Source organism: Artemia franciscana, chromosome 11 (assembly GCF_032884065.1).
Source record: "Artemia franciscana chromosome 11, ASM3288406v1, whole genome shotgun sequence".
NCBI classification, from domain to species: domain Eukaryota; kingdom Metazoa; phylum Arthropoda; class Branchiopoda; order Anostraca; family Artemiidae; genus Artemia; species Artemia franciscana.
Window position 1 is genome coordinate 8,071,368 of NC_088873.1, and position 16,901 is coordinate 8,088,268.

Sequence of the window (16,901 nt, forward strand, 5' to 3'; positions counted from 1 at the left end):
GGTCGCCCCTTACTACAGTTCCTTACCACGAACTGTTTGAAAAGAAAATAATTCGGTATTTCGGGGCTTCTGACATTATTACTCCTTTGCGGAAGTTAGGCTCAAAATTGAAAAAGGATTATATTTTTTTTCCGGGCCCCTTCCACCTCTTAGTTCGTTTATTTTCCCGTTAGTTTTCACCTGTTTTCGCTTTATAGTTGTGTTATCTCTTTCGTCAGTTGGGTTATGGTTGTGGTATATATGTTTTATCGCTCGTATAGTTGTGTTATTTTCAAATTATACTCCATAATAGAGAGACTCCGAACACCCAGCATTGTATATTAAGCTCTTAATTTGACGTTTCTTTCTAACGTGACCAGATTCGTCCTGCGCCCTTTTCATTGAATTTTTCCCCCATGGCATATTTCTCCAAGGAAAGATCCTCCCACATAGCCCCCTCCCTCAACCCTACCCCCAAAACCAAAAAAAAATCCCCCTGAAAACGTCTGTACACTTCCCAATAACCATTATTATATGTAAACACTGGTTGAAGTTTGTAACTTGCAACCCCTCCCCCAGGGACTGTGGGGGAGTAAGTCATCACCAAAAATATAGCTATTATGATTTTTGACTATGCTAAACAAAATGGCTAACTCAAAATTTTGATCCGTTGACTTAGGGAAAAAAATGAGCGTGGGAGGGGGCCTAGATGCCCTCCAATTTTTTTGGTCACTTAAAAAGGGCACTAGAACTTTTCATTTCCGTTAAAATGAGCCCTCTTGCGACATTCTAGGACCACTTGGTCGATACGATGACCCCTGGGAAAAAAAAACAAAATTCCACATTTTTGTAGATAGGAGCTTGAAACTTCTACAGTAGGGTTCTCTGATACGCTGAATCTGATGGTGTGATTTTCGTTAAGATTCTATGACTTCTAGGGGGCGTTTCCCCCTTATTTCTAAAATAACGCAAATTTTCTCTGGCTCGTAACTTTTGATGGGTAAGACTTAACTTGATGAAACTTATATATTTAAAATCAGCATTAAAATGCGATTCTTTTGATGTAGGTATTGATATCAAAATTCCATTTTTTAGAGTTTTGGTTACTATTGAGCCGGATCGCTCCTTACTACAGTTCGTTACCACGAACTGTTCGAATATACTAAATTACGATTAAAATATAATGCTTTAGTAATACAACTATCGAAATACACAACAGAGAATTATGGAAAGCAGGTCACCCAGAATGCATTATATTAAATACCTAACCTAACCACTTCTATATCTTAAATATTTAATTAAAATATACCTGAATAGTTACCACTTATCTCGCTCAGGCTAAGCTTATTATCTCCGAGTGGACACTGAAAAGTGAGCCGGGAGCGACCCGGCTCAATAGTAACCAAAACTCTAAAAACGGACCGTTGACACCAATAGTTACATCAAAAGAATCGCACTTTGATGCTGATTTTAAATATATAAGTTTCATCAAGTTTAGTCTTACACATCAAAAGCTACGATCCTGAGAATATTTATCTTGTTTTAGAAAATAGGGGAAAACACCCCCTAAGAGTAATAGAATATTAACAAAAACCACCCCATCCAATTCAGCGTATTAGAGAACCCTACTGTAGAAGTTTCAAGCTTCCTTCAACAAAAATGTGGAATTTTGTATTTTTTTTTTGCCAGAAGACGGATCACGGATGCGTGTTTATTTTTTTATTTTTTCACTGGTGATCGTGTTGACCCAGTTATCCTAGAATGTCGCAAGAGGGTTCATTCTGACGGAAATCGAAAGTTCTGGTGTCCTTTGTAAGTGACCAAAAAATGAAGGGCACCTAGGCCCCCTCCCACGCACATTTCCCCCCCAAAGTCACTAAATCAAAACTTTGAGATAGCCATTCTGTTCAGCTTAGTCGAAACTCTAATAACTATGTCTTTTAGGATGACTTAATCCCCCTCAGTCCCCGAGGGAGGGGCTGCAAGTTACAAACTTTGACCATTGCTTACTTATAGTAATTGTTGATTATGAAGTGTATAGACGTTTTGGGGGGGACTTTTTTGCGTTGGGATGGGGGTGGTTCGCGGGGAAAAGGTTACGTAGGAGGATCTTTCCATGGAGGGATGTTTCATGAGGGAAGAGAATTTCCATGAAGGAGCGCAGGATTTACTAGCATTATTTAAAAAAAAAAATCAATGAGAAAATAAATCAATTTTTTTCAACTAGAAGTATGGAGCAGCATTAAAACTTAAAACGAACATAAAATATTACGTATATAAAGAGGTTCGTCTCCTCCACAATACCTTGCTCTTTCCACTAAAGTATTTTTAGTAATTTAAAGTATTTATTCTAAGGCATTTGTGATTCAGGGATCCTTCTTAAAGATTTGGGACAAAATTCAAGCTTTAGAGTAAAGAACGAGATATTGACGAGGGGGTGAACCCCCTCATATACGTAATAAAAAATACACAGACATAGAAGTTTGTTACGTTAGTTAATTCGTAAGGTGCGAAAGTCTATTACTAACTAAAACATTCGTAAATAAATAAAAATTCTAGTCGCATTTTTAAGCAGCCAAAAATTGCAGGGCAACTAGGCCTCCTCGCCCACCCTTTTTCTTATCAAAATCGTCCGATCAAAGCTATGAGAAAGCCATTTAGCCTAAAATAATATGTAAATCTGTGTCTTAATTATTCATGTGCGGTGAGCCAAAATCAAAACATGCATTAATTAAAAAACGTTCAGGGATTAAATAAAAAAACAAGTTTTTTAACTGTAAGTAAGGAGCAACATTAAAACTTAAAACGAACAGAAATTATTCCGTTTATAAAGGGGTTTATCCCTCCTCAACGCCTCACTCTTTACGCTAAAGTTTTTTATTGTTTTAAGGTAGAGTTGTGAGGAAGAGTCAAACTTTAGCGTAAAGAGCGAGGAACAAAATTCAAACTTTAGCGTAAAGAGCGAGGTATTGAAGAGGGGCAAACCCCCTCATATACTTAATAAAAATGTACGAATACAGAAGTTCTTTACGTAAGTTAATTCGGAAGTTACGTATATCCATTACTATTAAAAACGTTCATAAATAAAGTTAAAAGTTCTATTGGCCTTTTTAAGAAACCAACAAAATTGGAGGGCGATTAGGTCCCTTCCCGCCCCTTTTTTAAGAAAAAAGTCTGATCACGATTTTTAGAAAATTAACATGCAGATTTCGTTTTAATTTTTCATGTACAATGAGCCAAACCAAAACCTTTTTACGCTAAAGTTTAAGTCTTTCTTATAACTCTACTTTTAAAACAATAGAAAACTTTAGTGTAAAGAGCGGGGCGTTGAAGAGGGAACAGCCATGTTTATATACGGAATAATTTCTCTTCCTTTCAAGTATTAATGTCGCTCTTGTTTTTTAAAACTTAAAACGAACAGAAATTACTCCGTATATGAAATGGGTTGTCCCCTCCGCAATGCCTTGCTCTTTACGCTAAAGTTTTTAATTGTTTTAAAAAGCGGGATTGTGGCAAAGAGTCAAACTTAAATCGTAAATCGTAAATCGCACTAAATCGTAAGTTTTGTCCCAATTCTTTAAGAATGACCCCTGAATCTGAAAGGCCGTAGAGTAAATAGTTGAAATTATTAAAAACACTATAGCATAAAGAGCGAGGTATTAATCTCCTCCTAAATACCTCGCTCTTTATGCTAAAGTATTTTTAGAACCCCTCATATTCGTAATAATCTCTGTTTGTTTTAAGTTTCAATGCTACTCCTTGCTTTCAATTGAAAAGACTTTTCCATGTTTATTTTTTCATTGTTTTTTTTATAGTAATTTTAGAAAATCCTGCGCCCTTTTCATTGAATTTCTGGTCCCCCATGACATATTTCTCCAAGAAAAGATCCTCCCACATAGCTCCCTTCCCTCAGCCCCACCCCCGAAACCAAAAAAAAGTCCCTGAAAACGCTGTACACTTCCCAGTAACCATTATTATATGTAAACACTGGCCGAAGTTTGTAACTTGCGGCCCCTCCCCCAGGGGCTTTGGGGGAGTAAGTCGAAAGTAAAGCAGTTCAAAATAGCGATGATACCTTTTTATTGACAGTGAAATATAAAATTATTGAACTGGATATTTCGAACACATATACAGTGTTCATCATCAGCAGTAAAACTCAATTACTACTAAAGTAATTTTACATTTACTGCTGATGATGAACACTGTATATGTGTTCGAAATATCCAGTTAAATAATTTTATATCTATTCACTGTCAAGAAAAATCCCTATTTTGAACTGTTTTACTTTCGTCATGGAAAGGCAGTGTGGTCTTCGAAGTTATCTACGGGGAGTAAGTCATTCCCAAAGACATAGTTTTTTGGAAAAAAAGACATAAATTTTGATCCGTTGACTTTGGAGAAAAAATGAGCTTGGGAGGGGGCCTAGGTGACCTCCAATTTTATGTCACTTAAAAAGGGCACTAGAACTTTTCATTTCCGTTAGAATGAGCCCTCTTGCGACATTCTAGGACCACTTGGTCGATACCATGACCCCTGGGAGAAAAAAACAAATAAACACGCACCCGTGATTTGTCTTCTGGCAAAAAATACGAAATTCCAAATTTTTATAGATAGGAGCTCGAAACTTCTACAATAGGGCTGTAAAGGCAAAATAAGGCAAATTTTCTCAGGCTCGTAACTTTCGATGGGTAAGACTAAACTTGATTAAACTTATATATTTAAAATCAGCATTAAAATGCGATTCTTTTGATGTAGCTATTGATATCAAAATACCCATTTTTTAGAGTTTTGGTTGCTATTGAGCCGGGTCGCTCCTTACTACAGTTCGTTACCACGAACTGTTTGATATAAAAAAAACTTGTTTTTTATATTTAATTTGATGAAAACCGGGTCAGTAGGCAAGCCAAGTCAATCGTTAAGCAGAGAATTCTTGCCCATTATAATCGGTGAATGGTATTTCATTTATTCTGGCCTTTTGTTTTGTTTATTTGATTCAGAGTTTCTTCTGTCCTGTTTGTGGTTACTTCAAAACGTATTTTTTCTTCCTTTTTTTTTCAGCACTAAAGAGGGTTTGGCGGAGGCCCTTGTCAAAATATCTGCTTGTTTTCACTTCCTTTCGTTCCACTGGTTGACATTACCCTCAGTTTTTCTTGGCCATTTAATGTTGTTTTTCATCTATTATTCTTCTTCTTTATCATACGTCATGTATAGCCAGTGTGGTCTTAGAATATATTTATGAAAAACTATTTAATCTAAGGAACAATGTATTGATCTTGTTGAAGCCAAACGCAAATGGTAACCCTGGAAGCTCGCAACAGACCGATAAGTATCAAGGCGTAGTTATTTTGACAGTTATGTCAATTAATTGGGAAAACAATTTTTTTTGGCCCCACCCCCCTTGATTTTGAAAAATACCTTTGTCCTTTGGTGTTTTCACTAAAAATGTTTTTTTGGGGGTTTTATTAAAAAATTGAAAAAACAAGACTGTCCCCCTAGACTTCGAAAATTACATTTCTACCTCTCACCCAGTTTCCTTAAAGACACATCGCTTTTAAACACAAAGGTTTAGAATAAGTAGTATTTCAAACAAAAAATTTAAAGGAGTGAATAGATATTATTTCTAAATATGCGTTAAAAAAAGCACCTCACCCCATGTATGACCTTAAGTCAGGTAAATTCAAGTGATGATGCCATTTGGATGTGGCTCTTCCCTCTGGAGTGTTCAGTTTTTTTCTTATCATCCAATTTAAGGCAGCCTGCTTACGTGTTATTGCAACCACACTCTGTTCTTGCTATGTAATTAAATAAAAAAAAAGTTTTTTTTTTTTTTAACTGACCCCTGAATGACAAAGGCCGTTTAATTAGAATAGGTCTTTTGAAGTTTCTAAAAATATTTCAGCGTAAAGAGCGAGGTATGAGGAGGGGACGAGCTCCTCATATAATTAATAATTTCTGTTCGTTTTAAGTTTTAATGTGCTCCTTGCTTTCAGTTGAAAAAACTTGTTTTTTAAAATTTAATTTCGCATTGTTTTTTTTTAAATAATGCTGGAAAATCCAGAGCCCCCTTCATGGAAACTCTCTTCACCCATGATAAATTCCGCAATGGAAAGATCCTACCATGTAACCTCCTCCTACCAACCCTCCTCCCCCACTAGAAAAATCCCCTGAAAACGTCTGTATACTTCCCAATAACCAATACTACACGTAAACAATAGGCATAATTCATAACTTAAAGCCCTTCTCGCGGGGACTTTGGGGGATAAAGTCGTCCCAAAAGACATAGTTATTAGATGTTTCGACTATGCTGAACAAAATGGCTATCACAAAATTTTGATCCGTTGACTTCGGGATTAAACGAGCGTGTGAGGGGGCCTAGCTGCTCCTCAATTTTCTGTTAGCTTAAAAAGAGCACTATAAATTTTAATTTTCGTTAGAATAAGCCCTCTTTCTACATTCTAGGACCACTGGGTTGATTCGATCACCCCTGGGGAATAAACAAATAAACACTCATCCGTAGTCTTTCCTCTGGCGAAATACAAAACTCCATATTTTTCCAGATAGGAGCTTGAAACCTCTACAGCAGGGTTCTATGATACGCTGAATTTGATAATGTGATTTTCATTAAGATTCTAGGATTTTTAGGGGGTATTTCCCCCTTTTTTCGAAAATATGGCAAATTTGTTCAGGCTCTTAACTTTTGACGGGGAAGACTAAACTTGATGAAACTTATATATGTAAAATCAGCATAATAATCCTATTCTTTTGATGTATCTATTGGTATCAAAACTCCATCTTTTAAAGTTTCGGTTACTATTGAGACGGGTCGCTCCTTACTTACAGTTTGCTGCCACAAACTGTTTGAAACACGGTCAGATGATTTTAATTTAGACTCGATTGAATTTAAAGATTTAATTTAATGTAACGATTTAATTTAAACTGAGGAAAAGTGTTCCTCAGTTTAGTTATGCTAGAAAAAAGGCACCAAAAGATCAGTGCTAAACACAACTCTCGTAAGTTCTGCTAGCCCAATAGCCCCAGTTTTTCCACTCGAGGCATGGCACCAAAAGTGTCGTTTTGAGTGTCATTTGGATGTTGCAGATGGTGGAATTCATATGAAGAACGCGGAATTCATATGAGCAATATCTTTTACATGCGCTATTAAAAATATGTTTACGAAGCTAGACTTCTAGTGCCATACCTGTAGAAATGGCACAGTGCCATTTCAGTACCGTGTGGCACTTTCAAATGGCGGAATTTACAAAAAGCAGATAGATATGAGGTATAGATTTTAAATGATCCATTAAGCCTGTATCTACGATGTTCTGGTAACTCGCTACCCTGAAAAACAAAAACAAAACAAAACGGGAGACAGAACAGTTTTACCGATTCAAAAAAGTGATTTTCCTTGTTGTTCAAGGAGGGAAACTGTAATTTCCCCGTATTTCGATTCTCCACTTTCGACCATGCCGATTCCAATGGTAAACTTTTCATTTTGATGTGATGGCATTTTCGAGGGGTTTCAGGTTTTCTTAAATCACCATAAAAAATTTTCGAAATAAACTCTTACTTTTAAGACAAACCGACATAATAGATACCATCCCTGAATCAGTGTCAGGTGGCAATTTTGTTTCATTGACAGTATTTTACAAACACATTTTCTAACTTTTGGTTATTATGGGCTGTTGTTTGCTCCTTATTAGGTCGCAGCTACAGCTGCAACCATGATTTTGTTCCTTCTAGTCTAGAGAATCAAAGACTGTCTCTATTCTGGGAAATTACATGCCATCTTTTATCATCACTAAATTTAGCCCTCTGAAATCTCCGTGACACCTCCAAGTGTCATCTTTCTTTCTTACTGTTACCAGTGGAAAACACCATAAGCTAACTCTTTCCTTAATCGCCCACTCTCCATTTCCTAAATCTGGTCGTCGAGCCAAGATCTTAAGTAATAGGGGCTCTTTTTGATTGGCAATCCTTTAGTAGGTATTTTGTGTGTAATTAGGTGCGACAACCCGTATTCTGCTAAAGCCTCCCTCTATCGATTCAATCTATTAAGTGCCTTCGTCTTTACATCCCCCCAGGAAGTTCCCATTCCCTTTAAATCTTTATTTATGACACCCTCCCATCCCTGACGAGGACGACTTGCTTTCTGTTTATCCCTAGAAGGACGATCTTCAGCAATCTGTCATCCTTCATCCATAGAACGTGGCCTAGCCATCTTAACCTTTCTTTCATTATAGCCCTAGAAAGCAGGAATGAACCAATTTTTTTTTTTACAGCCTACTGTTTGAAATACAGTCAGTCAGCCTGGTTCTCAAAACAATCCGTAGGCAATTTCTCTGGAAAACATATAGTAAATTTTCGTCTGCTTTTCGGAGCGCCCATGCTTCAGAGCCATTTTTGACCACTGTCATCACTGTAGCTTCCAGTATTCTAATCTTAGTTTGCAGAATTATCTTCCTATTCTTCTAAACTTTGTCTAACTGTGAAAAAAAACCCTGAGCCTTAGCTATTCTACTTTTAACATCTTCACTGCTCCCACCGTCATGACTAATAATACTACCAAGGTAAGTGAAGCTGCCAACCTAATCAATCTTTTCGTTACCCAACATCACCTTTTCATCTTCACTTATTCCTAGCCTTAGTGACTTGGTCTTCTTAACATTAATTTTCGAGGCTATTCTATTACCCTGAACTCACAAAGCCTCTAAAAGCTCATTTGTTTTGCTCACACTTTCATCTAATATGCTTAAATCTTCAGCATAATCTAAGTCCAGGAGAGTTTTTCCTCCCCGCTTGATTCCGTGGTCTCCCATTGCCTTTCCTGTGCTCCTTAAGACAAAGTCTATCAAAATAATCCATCTAAAGGGGGATAGAACACAACCCTGCTTAACTCCTGATTTAATACAAAACCAGCTGCTAACCTCATTTCCTACCTTAACCGCAGCAGTATTATTCTCGTACACAACACTAATCACTTTAATGTATTTGTCTGGTATATTATATAAAGATAAAACTCTTCTATCAACAGGATTTATTGCTTGCTAATATAAAAACTGAAAAGAAAACTGAAGATCAAAGGCGTTTGACAACTAAGGCACTTGTCAATTATTAACCTAAGAGTGAGAATTGGGTTGACACATCCTCTACCTTTTCTAAAACCGCACTGTTCTTCTCTTAAAACTTTTTCTACATATGGTTCTATAAACTTCAGAGGTGGCTCATTTGATTGGACATCAGAATATCTAGCGGCCTCTTTAAGGGTCAAAATGTAACCAGAGGGCAACTAGCCCCCCCCCCCTCGTTCTCTTTTCCTCAAATGCGTCCGATAGAACTTTTGATATAGCCATTTTGTTCAAAATAGTCCAAAGATGATACAAAAAGGCCATCAGGTCTGACCCAAGCCCCAAAGCCTAGGGGTAAAGGTTGTAAGTTACTCCCCAGGGACATAAAATGTTTTTATGGAAGGAATGGTCGTATAAACATTAGACAAGGCTCATTTCATTGGGATTAAACTTTTTGTTCCCTTTTAAGAGTCAGAGGTAATGGTGGACAGCCAGCACACTCCCTCCCCCCCGGCCAGCCCTTTCGCAAAATACATCAAATCAAAATTTGAAGAGAGCTATTTTGTTCAGCATTGTTGACAGGTCAATTAATTATGTCTTTGGGTATGTCATCCCCACAGCTCTCAGGACAAGGGCTGTAAGTGAGACAATTCGTCCATTATTTACTCATAGTATTTATTGAGAAAGGTGGGCATGTTTGACTTTTACTCTCTAAAAAGACGTGGAACATTCAAGTGAGCCTTTGAGAGAATTTTGAATGCTGAACTAAATCAACACATGTTATGTGCCTACGGGTTGTCAAAAAGGCGTAACTCAGGAATGACTTTCTAACTACTTGGAACTTTCAGTAAATGATAAGCTTTTGCTCAATCAATTGAGCAAAAAGGCAATATTTGCATGCTACCACTACTATAATCTCCGCTACTACTGCTGCTACCACTACTACTTCTAGTAGAATTACCGCTTCTGTAGCGAGTGCTACACTAAATAAAAACATCCTATGTGCATACAGATTGCCGATAAAGGCGTATCAGCAATCTTTTTGGAACGGCTTACCGTACGAATATGAAATTTCTGGGGCATCATGAGTGGGATATTCAACTGACCAAAAGGCTAGGTTTACCAGCTATCACTGCTGTTACTGTTGCCTTTACTGCTGTTACTAGTAAGACTACAACGTAACTGCTGCAGCTACTATTCCTGTTACTACCACTACGACTATGATACTGGTACTATTTAGGCTACGGGTATGAAGAGTTAAATTTTACAGAATATTGAGAGGAAATTTGAACTAAATAATAAAACAGACTAAGTGCGTGCAGATTTTCAATAGGGCCTATCTTTAGAATGGATTTGGGTATTAAATTCGATTGCTTAAAGGGGAAGATCAATTAACCAAAAGGTAATATATGCACGCCACTACTTACACTTCTAACACTGCAACTTTTACTGCTACTTCTGCAACTACTATTACTACTGCTGCTATCATTGCTACTAAACTGTTCCAAATGCTTCTTCAGTTACAGGTACTTTTAAGACTAAGAGTATTATCACCTTAATACTCTCAGTTTGTTTGGATTTGTAACTCCCTGTGGTGAGCTTCCTCTCGGTCCAAATGGGTCTCTAACTAGTGGGTGGGGCGCTGCGGGGAGAGTTCTGTCTGCACCCACCTGTTACAGCGGAAGGGGCCTGGGCTTCAGAGAGAGCTAAAATGCTAAAATGACCTTTTGAAAGAAACGAGTATTTCATTTTTTTAAGGAATTTCAGTGTTTTGTATTAGGAAATTTAAATTTTTGATGTTTTTGCATTATAAGTTTAAGTTCTAGTATTTTACTATGAAGGCGCATATTAATAAACTCGAGGCAACAGTGTCAAGGAATCTCGGCTGTTTGCATAGAGTAAAGTTCTTTTTTCCTTACCAAATAATGAGAAAATTATATTTTTCATTAGTGGAATGCTATTTTCAATATTGCCCGACCGTTTGGATGCTGACATTCCATTCACATTTACGAAGACTCCAAATTGTCCAACACAAGGCAATAAGAATCCTGGACCTTTTTTTTTAACACACCTTAGGAAGACAAAAGAATTATCTGAAATTAAAACATCATTTTTATTTCTTGATATTCTTCATTTACAACAAATTTTTCACCTTAATATAGGCACATGGTTTTTAGAAATCCAACGTTTTTTCAATAAAATGAAACTCTTGGTTGAAAATAAACATAGCCATTTATCAAGAGCAAGGAATAAGTTTCTTCTTCCTTTTATTACAAATGAGAGATCAAGACTAAGTTTAAGATATTAAATTACTGAGATTGCAAATAAATATAAACTACTTGATTTAATAAATGAGTCACCATCACTCTATACATACAAAAAGAAATTGAGAGATAGTTCTTTCTGCCTATAGTAGTGGGGACTGAATGCAATGTGATTTATTTATAAGTTAGTTTATAAGTCCCATCCGTGTCTACGAGTCGATTTTTTTCCCTGCTCCTTCTCTCTCTCTCTCTCTCTGTCTCTCTATCTCTTTCTCTCTTTTGTATGTACTCCGTGTGAGCTATTGAGGTGTAATTCCTTCTTCTTTTTTCTCTCTCTATTGTTAAAGGAGACAAAACGAGTTGCGTCCCTATCTCCTTTGTATAAGATTTATGTATATCGTTTCTTGTTTAATAAAGTCAAATAAAAAACTATGATAATTTTCGCTTCTTTTAACATTTTTATATTGTGAATTTAAATTTGTAACATTTTACTATGACAAATTGTTAGTTTTTACTGTTTTTGTTTTACCGTCTTGCCAAAGATAGCATTATTGAAAAATTTATAAAGCTCGCTTTTAGTTTATAAGAAGTTTGAGCTCTTCTCCATAAAATGATCGATATAACACTGAATATATGGAGCTTAAAAAAAATAAATCGAAAGAAAGTTTTGAATAGTGCTAGTTCATAGGTAGAACCCTACTCCATGTATATTTCCACCCCCTTTACCCAAGTCACCTTGACAAAAGTAGTCTGATGTAAATTGATAATAAATTGAATAAGGAAAAAGCAATCATATATGTTTTGGGCCCAAGGAACTCCCAAAAGAAGGTGGATCTTCATAGGAGACCCTCCAAACGATAAAAAGCTCCTGAAATCTTAATATCATTTTGTTTAGATGGTCTAAAGGGATACATAAATTGCCTGGAATATGATAAAAAGCTTACACCCCATGCCCCCTCCCTCCAAATAACGTCCCAAAATTCGAGACAACCCTGCTTAAAGTGTATTACCCCCCCCTCACCATTGTAATGTTTTCCCATTATTACCCCTATTGCTTTAACACTCTATCTATGAAGTTGAATTTTCATTTACTGGACCTATTAAACCAAGGAAATATTAAAAAAAAAAAAAACATGAAAGAAATCTTAAAATACAGAGAAAAATCTGTGTCTGGTCAATTCAAAAATACCTAAATTTTGAAAAAAAGGTATTATCATAAAGAAAAGGAAAACATGAAAATAAATTTTCAGTTTTGTCCTAACACAAACTTAAAAAAAGAAAGAAAAATCCAAAGAAAGTTTTGAATACTACTAGTTTATACGTAACCTTACTGCATAGTATATCCCCAACCCCTTTACTCGTGTCACCTTGACAAAAATAGTTTAATATAAATTGATAAGATTGAAGTTCAAGTTCTATTTCTTTATTATTCTTTAACTATACATATTTAAAACTATTCACATAACATCCCCGGCAGGGAGACTGGCTCGAAAGCCGGGCGACAATACAAACAATATAAACAAACCCAGAAGAAACGGAGGTCATCACACTTCTCACACCAAAAAATAAATGCCGAAGAACGTTTATTAAAATTATTGTCAATATTTATGCGATAGCTGAAAGGCCGGGAGCTACTCACAAATTAATATTTACTAATTAACAGAGCTTAGATTTTAGTTTTTAATGTTAAAAGCGATAGACTCTGATCAAAAAAAATTCATATGTATTCCAACAATTTGTAATACCATTTTTCGGCGAAAATCTAGACCGTTCGGAGACAATGAAAGGCACAGGAAGCTTACTTAAAGGACAACGAGGAGTATATGGTCGGACTGCGGGAGGGCATGGAAAAAATTATTTAAAACATTCTGGATGCAGATCCTTTAGATAACGGACACGGAAAAGTATACATTGAAAAGCTAAAATTTGTCTAAGCGGAATGATATTAAAATAACTGTAAAGACTTTATTTTGTAACTTCACAATAGGAGAAATATGTGACTGAAACGTACTCAAATAAATAATCGAACAATAATTAACATACGAATGAACAAGAGAAAAATAGATTGATTTTAAAGCATAAAAGGAAGGAAAAATTTAAGACGATGCATTACACCCACGTCCTTCCTAACTTAAGACTTAGGCTAGTGATATGAGCTGATTACTTCCAGTTGACAAATTTTCTTCATATTTATTTTTTAATTGTTTTTTTAAATAATGCTAGAAAATGCTGCGCCCCCTTTATGAGGCGTAGCATCTCCCCCATGAAAAATTTCTCCAAGGAAAGTTTCCTCTCATAACCCCCTCTTCTCAACCCTTCCCCCCTCCCAACCAAAAAATCCCCCTTAAAAGGTCTGTACACTTCCCAATAACCATTACTATATGCAAACACTGGTCAAAATTTGGAACTTGCAGCCCCTCCCACGGGGGCTATGGGGGAGTAAGTCGTCTCCAAAGACATAGTTATAAAGTTTTTCGACTATGTTGAATAAAATGGCTATCTCAGAATTTTGATCCGACGACTTTGGGAAAAATGAGCGTGGGAAGGGGCCTAGGTGCCCTCCAATTTTTTGGTCATTTAAAAAGGGCACTGGAACCTCTCATTTCGGTTCGAATGAGTCCTCTCGCAAAATTATAGGACCACTGGGTCGATACGATCACCCCTGGGAAAAAGAAAAAAAACAAACACGCATCCGTGATGAATCTTCTGGCAAAAAATACAAAATTCAACATTTTTGTAGATAGGAGCTTGAAACTTGTACAGTAGGATTCTCTGATACGCTAAATCTGATGGTGTGATTTTCGTTAAGATTCTACGAATTTTAGGGGGTGTTTCCCCCTATTTTCTAAAATAGGGCAAATTTTCTCAGGCTCGTAACTTTTGATGGGTAAGACTAAACTTGATGAAACTTATATATTTAAAATCAGCATTAAAATGCGATTCTTTTGATGTAACTATTGGTATGAAAATCCATTTTTTAGAGTTTTGGTTACTATTGAGCCGGGTCGCTCCTTACTACAGTTCGTTACCACGAACTATTTGACATATCTAGTTTCTGCTCTGCATTCTTAATTCTCTTCTCAAGCAATTTTATTTGATTTCTTAGAAAATTTAGCTCGTTACTGAGGGCTAGGAATTTCGGTTCAAACTCAACAATCAATGCTGAATAAACCTCACTGACGACAGTTGAACTCTGAGCTTTTATGGCATTAAAGTGTCACTGGATAGAGACTGCCTACCAGCAGCAGTAGCCACTAGTTTTTCATCCAGATTCTCGTCTATTTTTTTAGCAAGATTTTCCGTCACACTTTGGGTTTCTTGTTCTGTCGCGGAAATACGAATAATAATAGCCGACGATCCCGCTATAGTTTGTTGCCCAAGAATTGGAATTTGAGATTTTAGCTTCTCTTTGCAAAGTTCTATATAAATGTTCAGTTGATGAATAAAATCATCAAATGTTCCCTTTACACCCATGCTAGTAGATTTCATAGCTTCAGCCTAATTTGCCTCAAACTGTATAAGCTGTGACTCGAGAACAAACTGGTTGTCATGTGACCAGTAGCAAAAAAAAAACAGATACTTAAAGACTTTTGACTTTGAGTTCGCAGTCTTTGGATCCAAAACCTCAATAATACGATCTGGCCAATCGGGGAATCCTCGAAACTTTGCTAGAGCCAGATCATGAATACTAAATTTAGTCATTATCTGTAACTCAAATTTATCAAAAGTAATTTACAACAGTTGCCAAAAAACTCATACCTGTTAGTGGGGCAGGTCCACGTCAGCAGTCGCAATCACCGTTTGACAGGAGGCCCAGTGAAACGCAGGACCTGCAAATTGATTTCTTCGCCGTATTCTTAAAAAATATCCAAATATCCGAGCATCCAAAATACTTGTGCCAATAATCACACGTCACTAATTATCAGAGCTAGCGAAATGCGACTGCATTGAATGAATGCTAGATGCGAACTGCTAGATGCGAACTAGCATTGAATGAATGCTATATGCGAACTGAATGCTAGATGCGAACTGCTAGAAAGCTTTGAATAAGAAAAGGGTCATATGTTTTATGCCCCAGGAACTACCTACGAAAAGAAAGTTGGTCTTCATAGAAAATCCTCCTAAAGATAAAAAGCTTCGGACACTTTTAATGATTATTTTGCCTAGATAATCCAAAGTGATGCATAACCTTCCTTAAATATGATAACAAGCCAACACTCCATGGTCCCCTTCCTCCCTGTAACGTCCTAAAATTTGAGACAACTCTACTCCAAGTGTATTACCCAACCGCCATTTTAACACCTGGCCGGTATTTACCCCCTATCGCTTTACCACTCTGAAGACCCTGATAGAGTAGCAATCTCTGATGTTCTTTGTCAGGGAGTTCTGAACCCTACTACATGCATATATAGGGCTAAAATCTGACCTCACGGACCCAACTGTCTATTAAAATTACTATTAGATCTTGATTCAGATACAGAATTAGCACAAATTGAAGCATAATACGTTGTCAATTTTCGCTTTATTTCTTCTTGCTTATCAACATCATTTCCGTCTAGCTTGAGCGTCGTTGGTAATGATGGAGGCGAATGACCTGACTTAACAACAGAATTCATTATTAATTATTAACGGAATAATTAATTATTAATTATTAACGGAATTAATATTCTTTTTTATATCTTTCCCACACTCTGAAAATTTTCTACTATAATAATCTGTTTAACCCTACTTGTTGCTGATTCAAATAAATTTCGAAACTCTTTGAAACGATGATGTCGCTCAGGTGTAGTATGGTCCTTGTAAACTTTTCGAAGATAAGCTTTTCGCTTAGCGGACTTTAATAATCCAGAAGTCATCCACGGACACAATGGGGCTGACCTCATGGAATCATTTTTCTTCTGGTCACGTAGACAAACCTCAACGAAAGTGTCCTTGATCGCCCCATAAAATTTTTCATACACATCGGCATGTTAAAATTATCCACCAATTCCCAAGAATTCTAATAGTCTCGACATAAGGTTCGATTTCTGCTCTTCCTTTGCGAGAGAATGCTGGCTTTGAACAAATGATTTAGAAGGACGGGTATTCAACACATCAAAATTAGAGCATACAGGAAAATGGTCTGATATTTCTAAAATAATTACAGCACTATTTTGAGGAGAAAGAGAGGAAAATATGTTATGAATTAAGATGGCGGACGACCCGGTGATGGGTGTTGGGATCAAAATAGAAGGCGATAAACCAAAAGAAGTCATAGCAGATAAAAACCCATCACCATAGACGAGTTTTTATCCAATAAGTTAAAATTAAAATCACCCATAAATACAATATCAAACTTCAGACTATGAACATTTTCCAATACACCCGTAAGAATATTAAGGAAAGAACTAAAGGGTCCATTAAGGGAGGGGATAAATCTCTGCAAATAGAATGGTTTTCCTGATTGATGAGTAATTCAATACAAAGCGACTTAAATGCTCCTTCAAAATTAACAGAAAGGTCTATACGATCCGAATGTGTACAACCATTAGCAATGTAAAAAGCAAGACCTCTTTTAGACATTTTGGACCCATTTAACCGTTCAATCGTATAA

The 16,901-nt window shown here is 36.5% G+C and overlaps 1 protein-coding gene across 3 annotated transcripts in view; it reads right to left on the reverse strand.

The window, feature by feature from the left end:
* The window catches only part of LOC136032754 (uncharacterized), a 112,139-nt gene extending 96,837 nt beyond the window's left edge, over positions 1-15,302 (reverse strand). For 2 of the 3 annotated variants that reach the window (XM_065713100.1, XM_065713101.1), the window contains exon 1: positions 15,068-15,302. The gene's annotated coding sequence lies outside the window, so the exon portion shown is untranslated. The remainder of the gene's footprint in view (positions 1-15,067) is intronic. The other variant, XM_065713097.1, reaches the window with a different exon arrangement.
* Positions 15,303-16,901: the final 1,599 nt, after the last annotated feature.